The sequence below is a fragment of the Poeciliopsis prolifica genome, unplaced genomic scaffold (genome assembly GCF_027474105.1).
Source record: "Poeciliopsis prolifica strain line A6 unplaced genomic scaffold, Auburn_PproV2 SCAFFOLD001, whole genome shotgun sequence".
Lineage (NCBI taxonomy): Eukaryota > Metazoa > Chordata > Actinopteri > Cyprinodontiformes > Poeciliidae > Poeciliopsis > Poeciliopsis prolifica.
This window is the reverse complement of record NW_026562376.1, coordinates 22,682,049-22,689,446: the sequence shown is the minus strand read 5'-3', so window position 1 is coordinate 22,689,446 and position 7,398 is coordinate 22,682,049.

Below are 7,398 nucleotides of genomic sequence, written 5' to 3'. Positions count from 1 at the left end.
CCACTGCGGGACGGAGGCACCGAGAAAACCTGCAAGGGCAAAAAAGCAAACAAAACAAAAAAAACTTTTTGGTGCACTCCTCTTTCCACGCAAGAAGAATATATTTAACACATTAATGTGTAAGTCTTACTTTGCAGTAATTTGTTATCGAAGCCATTTGAGCAGGTGTCAACATGTACGAGCTCATCCTATGTGTTCAGCGTGTTGTGTGAAGCTAAGCTAGTCGTACCTGTAAACAGGACCTGCGTGGGCTGATTTTCCGTGACTAATACTGAGTGACGCCTGTGGAATACTGATAAGCTGGACTTTGCCCACTCTAAAAGTCATAATATACATAATTAACTGTCCAGACCCCCTCCATCGCCTAACTTGAAGTGTTTTCTTAAGTTAGAGGAATTTTTAACACGTTTAGAGTCATGCTCATCAGGGATTAATCAGATGCTCTGGCTGCCGTGACGAGCTTGAAATGCTAAGACTGATCAAAGCTACGCTAAGTCGCTCAACACGTAAGACAAATTCTCAACTTAATTTGTGACGAGTGATGAGTTTTAAGACATTTCGCCTTCTTTGACAATTTGAAATAATTGATTGAGTCCAGGTGGATCTCTCTGAACTGCTTTAGGTTTTTATTTTATATTTTTAAAGGCAGAACTATTTAGTGTTATTTATTTAGTTTACCGAAGCCAGAATTCAAGTTCTAACCTCAGCGTCATCCGACAGGTGAGGATAAGATTCACTCAAATGCGTCGTCTAAACAAAACGATTTAATTTGACTGATTTTTGCTGCTTGACAGCAACTAAACAACAGCAACAAAAAACAAAAACAAGAGTTGCAGTTATGAGTTTTATGAATCTATTTTTTAAATTGACTTCTTTAGAGCAGAAATGCAAACAAAAAAAGAAAAACAAAACTTGAATTGCTCTTGGTGTGTTTCATAATGTGCCTCCAGCCAAATTCAACTATTGGTGAAAGAGAGAGAGGAGAGTGGCTTGTACTCCATATCTCTAATGAGACCTTAAAAATAATGAAGAAAAAAAAAAACACTTTTTAAGGTATTTTTTCAGTCTGAAAAACAGCAAACAGCACAAAGTCATCTCTGAGAATCGGCAAGTAAATACAGAGCTAGTATCGCCAATACCGATTCTGATACTTTTTCCCTGAAATGTAATTAACATTAAATTATTTGACTTCAGTTAGCTGATTGACAAAGATTTTAGGCAAACAAAAGAGTTTTTTTTAATTTGCTACCTACAATACAGGAGAATATAAATACAATAATTCCCTTTTTGTCACCTTCTAATCTGACCGTAATCTGCATGTAACTTAAATATAGATGCTAATAATTTCCCTTCAAAAGGGCTATTACATCCAGCCATATTTATATTTCAGGTTAGAAATATAATATGTATATTTACATAAGTGTGTATTTTTGAGTGATTCTTTCCAGCTGCCTAAGTAGATAATAATAGTTTAACTGATACGCTAAATTTGCACCTCTCACCACAGATTGCCCCATGAAAACAGAGAGAGATGTGCTGTTAGCGCAGACGGTGTTGGAGTGAAGCTGCGCTTGTGGGGGAATTGAACAGATTGTGTTTGAAAGAAAGCAGAAGTTTTGAGTGCAAACATGACAAAGGTATGAAATCCTGCTCTCATATCGAAAGCGTAAGCTCTTGACATTTGGCGTTTTAATTCCGGCACGAGGAAAATCCAGTCACTTGCTGGACATATGGAGGAGGAATCGCAAACAAAAGTTTTGATCTCATCGTCCCATTATTGATCCGGTGACAATACTCACCTTTAGATTGACAGTACGGATAATTAGATCGAGTCAGTGCGTCAAGAGCTATTCTGAGGACACAAATCTTTACACATGTGGCAAAAGTCCAATTCCTTGTGTCAAGCCAACGCTTGAAGGTGCGTTATGGCACATAGTAAAACATATTGGTGCCGTTTAACGACACAATCACATAAATATGTTACCTTCCGTTGTTAAAATGGATGCTGCATATGTCAAACTTCATAAAATTGGGCCTCTGTCTCCTGAAGAAGACAGATCATGATTTGTGTTGGGCAGCGCGTTCATTCGTTGCTATGTGCTAGCAGCATTATGGCAACTTGTCTTGGTTTTTGTCAATAAGCGATTTTAAATGGAGCACAACAACTTTTTTTCCACCAGTGGTGCATGTATGAGAGAGAGAGAGAGACACTGAATTTCCACGTAATAATCAAAACTTATATCTGCGAAAGCACTTAAGTTTTCCACCGTGTGTGATCCGTCTATTGGTTCTAGGAGCTTCACTGCAGAGAGCGAAAACATCGTTCGTCGCAACTTAACTGGTGACATGTGGGAAGCCGTGCAGGACGCTGCGTTCGGCCAACGCTATTGAGACAAAGAGGCCTCTAAAAGCGAGGTCTGACTCACTGGGCCAGCCATTCTCAGACGCACATTTATCATAGTGGAAAATATTGGTTTTAGTCATAAGGACATATAAGGGAGCGACATGACAAGTGGAGAACAGAGTTTGTTTATTATGTTTTATTGATTTTAAGCATAATAAATGAAAGTGCTACAGCAACATGACAAAAAGTGCACATGGTCAATACTTAGAGGTCCTTCCACGAAACCACAAAGTGCTTTTTCAGACGAGTTTGTGCATCAAGACGCGCCGAGGGTCCCTGTGCGGCGAGGGTCCACTCCTTTTTATTTACTAAGCCTTTATTGACTGTTATTTGCAGCACATACAGAGAGTCTCAACTGATTTGTTTGTAGTTTAAAAATGGAAATGATAATAATATTAAAAAAATGATATTTTATTTTAGAAATATAATAATAATGACCTGAATTTGTGCCAAGTTCAATTGGCAAAAACCAAGCTGGTCTGATAAGGAGATCGGGTTGAAAACACTTTCATTGATGAAAACGGACACACCGTAAAGATGCATGGTTGTGATTTCTCCGCACACACTGTGAAACGATGTTGAATGACTGAAATAGATATTTTTGTGTCCCTACAGGGAGAAACAACTTGCAGTTTCAGGAAAATTGTCTGTCCACCATCATCGGTGGCCATGCTAACTAGCTTTAGCATTCAAGGCAGGCTGTTGTCAGGACGACGCTCTAGCACAGCATAGAGTAGAGGAGGGTGAGCAGCATCTAAACAAGCGTGATTGACAGCGCTAAGACCCGCCTCCTGGCTCCGGTTGGTTGTTTCTAGTTAGCACTGGGAGAAGGCAGAAGAGCTTGATTATTTTTTTTTTTCCCTTTCCGCAGATTATCTGTCTCTTCACATACGGAGAGACATTGTGGCAGATTTTTATTAAAAGAGATTTTTTTTAGAAGTTACAAATTGCAGCTTTGACTCTCAGATTTCCAAAAGGCTGACTGTGTTCGAGGACAGAGACTAAACTGACAATATAAACAAGCACTTGTTGGGACTACTTCCTTTAGTTACCACTTTAGCACAAAAAAGTTGTTGCCGTGGCTGTTGTTTAGCGCCCGGGTACGGTGCATTTACTGACCGGAAGAATATTGAATTTTTAACTTTCTAACCTGCTGGTGCTCGGTCAGGCCAGTCAAGCGTAAAATCAACCGTTTCCAGTCACTTGCCAATTTTGCATTGCAGCTCTACTTTCTTTCTGCTCAATTCAAACTTTTTCCCCGAGAAGGAATTGTGGACGTCTTGTTTTCTGTTTTTTGGTAGTTAAGCAACTAAAACTAATTTCATATGTAGATTTAACAAAAAACCATCTCAGAAAACAGTCATTTTCAACTCATGACCTGAACATGTAAGGAGAAGAAATGGCTGATTCATAGAGACAGTAAGTTGGCAATGAACTTTACATTCAGACTGGAGACGAGCAAAACTGTTTGGCATTTTCTCGTTTCCGTGTTGAGATTCCCCCGAATCACCTCACGTTTTCAGAAACATCGAAACATTTCCATCAGATTTACGCGTTCCCATCTTTTTTCCGAGTGCAGCGTTCACTTTTAAAAAAAATCTTTTTGTAAATGCACATTACAACATGAACTCGAAGCTAAATTAGCTCAAGTCAAAAGCCGTAAGCCGGCCTCTGACACACGCTGCCGCGTTTTTAAATCACGGTGATCCACGTCAGGGATAAACAGCCGAAATGTTCAGCCGGCGCCCCCTGTGGGAAATTGCTGACAGAGAGAAGCACTTCCTAAACGCCAAGCTCTTTTGATGGCAGCAAGCTGCAAAGTATGCAGGGTTTTTTTGTGTTTTTTTTTTGGCACTCCAAATTGTAGCTACAAAAGCTGTTTTCATAGATTTGCGTCTCAAAAACATGTCTGTCACAGCTTCTCTGACACTGATGCACTTTTTGTTGAGTGTCATTTGTTTTTCTCATCTTGACTTAAGAATCGTTTATTTAGAGGATGAGCAGAGGCGGGGAAAAAAAGAAGTAATTTCCATAACCCTATTCCCACAAAACAACCACTTGAACAGTGATACAGGGGAAAAATAGATTAAAAACAATGTAAATAACAGAATGTCTCATGCGTCTCCTGTGGACTTGTATAACCCTGTAGGTTCGCACAATATGCCACACTTTAAAACAGCAGAAAAACAAACATGTCTGTTATTTTACCAGGAAATTAATAGAAACAGCAGTAGCATTTCACAGCAAGCTACTCACAATATTAAAACGCCACATTTCTCGTCGTGTCCCTCATAACCATAAAACATGATTCATTTTCACCAAATATTTTTGTTGAAAAACGTGTTTTCATTATTAAGCAAATAATCTAAACATGCCATTACTGCCCATTATTGGCATGTTTCTGATATATTCGTTTTCAGAAATCCGATTCCCGTAATTCCACCTCCAGCGGAAATGCAGCTGCAGCCTCGCGTGTTCTCGTCACTCAGAGGAAGTGGGCCAAACTAAGTCAAGACGAAGCCCCTTCCTCTTGTCCGGGATTTATGCTGTGGATTTTAAAAAAAGGGCCACTGTTAATGACTGCGTTTGATGCCAAACTTATGAGCTTAATACACAGATTAAAAATCTCTAAGGCAAGAGACTGTTGGAAACTCGGTGTGCAATTAGTGAAGAATAACAATGCCATGTGCTGTGTAATTAGCAACGGGGATCAACCTCTTTCCCACTTATTATGGCACACTGACCTCAACACGTTCCGTGAAAGTCAATTTAGGACCGAAAACCCGGCTGCCTCGCCAGAAAGGCTATGCAAATTTTACGGGCTGTCTGACCTCCAGAGCCCGACCAGCAGAGATGCTAATAAAATGTCAGCTAAAGGAAGAAAGGATATTAATGTGTTTGTGCTTAGAAGCGTTTGTCTAATGAAGCTAGTTTAATTGCGCATCCCTGGCTTAGCTTTCAAATGAAAACATCCTTTCTTCTGAAGACCATTGGTCGTATTCCCCCTAAATAAAACATTAGCCGGTGGTGCTGCAAACTCACTTTCATATGAACCTTTTCATAGCTCAGACTTTTTTATTTCTAAAATAAAAGAGTCTTCATTTTTTTTCCCCTCGATTTTGTCAGTTTATAACCAGAGAATTGAATTTGTTTTAGTGGAAGTTTAAGCTACCAACACATGTTACCGGATCATTTAAAGATCATCTGAAGGCCTCAGAGGTTCGTGGGGGAACATTACCAAACCAACAGCTTCAAGATCAAGGTTGTGAAACACAGGTGAGGGATAAAGTTATGTTGTGTTCAATGCAGCGCCTGGAAACAAGGAGCACGCCATACCAGCAAACCTACAAAGACATGGATCCCCCATTGAAGTAACTCTGGAGGAAGACTGCTAGTCAAACCTTTGTTGAGGGAAAGCCTTTAAAAAAAAACCTGCCTTTCTGGCTTGCATGTAAAATACCATAAGACGTCACTGGAAACTAACATTGGACATCGCCGTCCATCATGCTTCTCCTTCGGCAGAGATGCTGGTCTGATTTGATGGAATTTGATTGAATGTTTTCGATCACAGTTACATGTGTGAGAACGGCACAGTCAAAGTCCGGGTTTAAACACAAGTAACAGATGCCATCTCCTTTGCAAGAAGAACGGAGAGAAGAAGAATTCGGCTTGTGACGTGTGACGCCGAGAGACTTTCAACGATAGCTCAAGTCAAGTTTACTTGCGGCTCACATTTCAGTGGCAAGGCTTCACACGACAAAAACATCAGTCACTCTTTATGAAACATTACATTTTGTCAAATGTTGCCATCGAAATCATGAATACACGTCAAATGTGTCATTATTCCAGTCACAACTAATCAGAGGCAAATCGAAACAAATGGGGGTTTTGGCCTTGATTTAAAGGGGCCTCAGTGTTTCGGCAGGTTTGCAGTTCTCTAGATTTGCTCCAATACATTCAATATTGAAACTTTGCTCCAAGAGATCTTGATTTGCACCAAACATCTGATTGTTTTGTACGCTTTGACAATTATTCACCGTTTTGTGGCGATCTGCCACGTCGAATCCTGTGACAATACTTTGGAGTTTGTGCCTTGAATGTTGACGCTGCTTTCTCTGCACACCTATACATTTGCCTCGAGAAAATCATTTTAATGCCTTTGACCGAAGTTTGAGAGGCTACATAGCAAATGGGAAACAAGGCGAGAGATTTAGTCTTCATCAACGCAGACATAATACAATATACATTAGCCATTGCCCATCTCAAACTGTATCAAGCGTACTCTCCTCTCAGGGGCATGATGGCGTGACGATAATGAACACTGGCAGCGGTGTCACACTGAGTGTAGCTCTCAATCTGTCTGCTAGACATACACCATAAAAAAATTACGAGAAAGTTAGCTGACACAACCAATCCATCTAAAGTATACATTTGGTGGTTATTGTTAGCACACGGTCCGGGTTTGTTGAAATAACGGATTCCACTTTCTAGGATTTATAAAAATGTTTTTTTAAAAAAATTTTTATGAGTTGTATTGAGTTTAAGGGATATTTAAGGGATATAGTGCGAATGTCAAACTGTGACAACTCAAAGACATCGACTGCATCGTGGAGGATTTGAAAGCTAGCAGACGCTAATCCACTCTGTGTACGGTTTTTGTGCGTGCGCACGCGACGTCTTCTCAAACCCATGTCTGTTCACACTTTGCTGGGTTCAGCTGGAGGTTTCTTCCTGCTACAGGGGGAGTTTTTCCTCTCCACTGTCGCTGCGTGCATGCTGGGTTCAAAGAGTCTGCTGGGCTTCCTTAGGAAACTTTGTAACTGTTTGAAAAATAAAACAAAACTTTATTGCATTATTCAGTAAATGGGATGAATGAGGAATGTGTTTGGAATATGTCTGTATGGTTGGACTGTAATAACTTTGCGTGTGTTGGGTTAAAAGTAGGGCCTGGATTTTAAAGCTGAGGTATGCAAATTTATAAAAATAATGTGCTT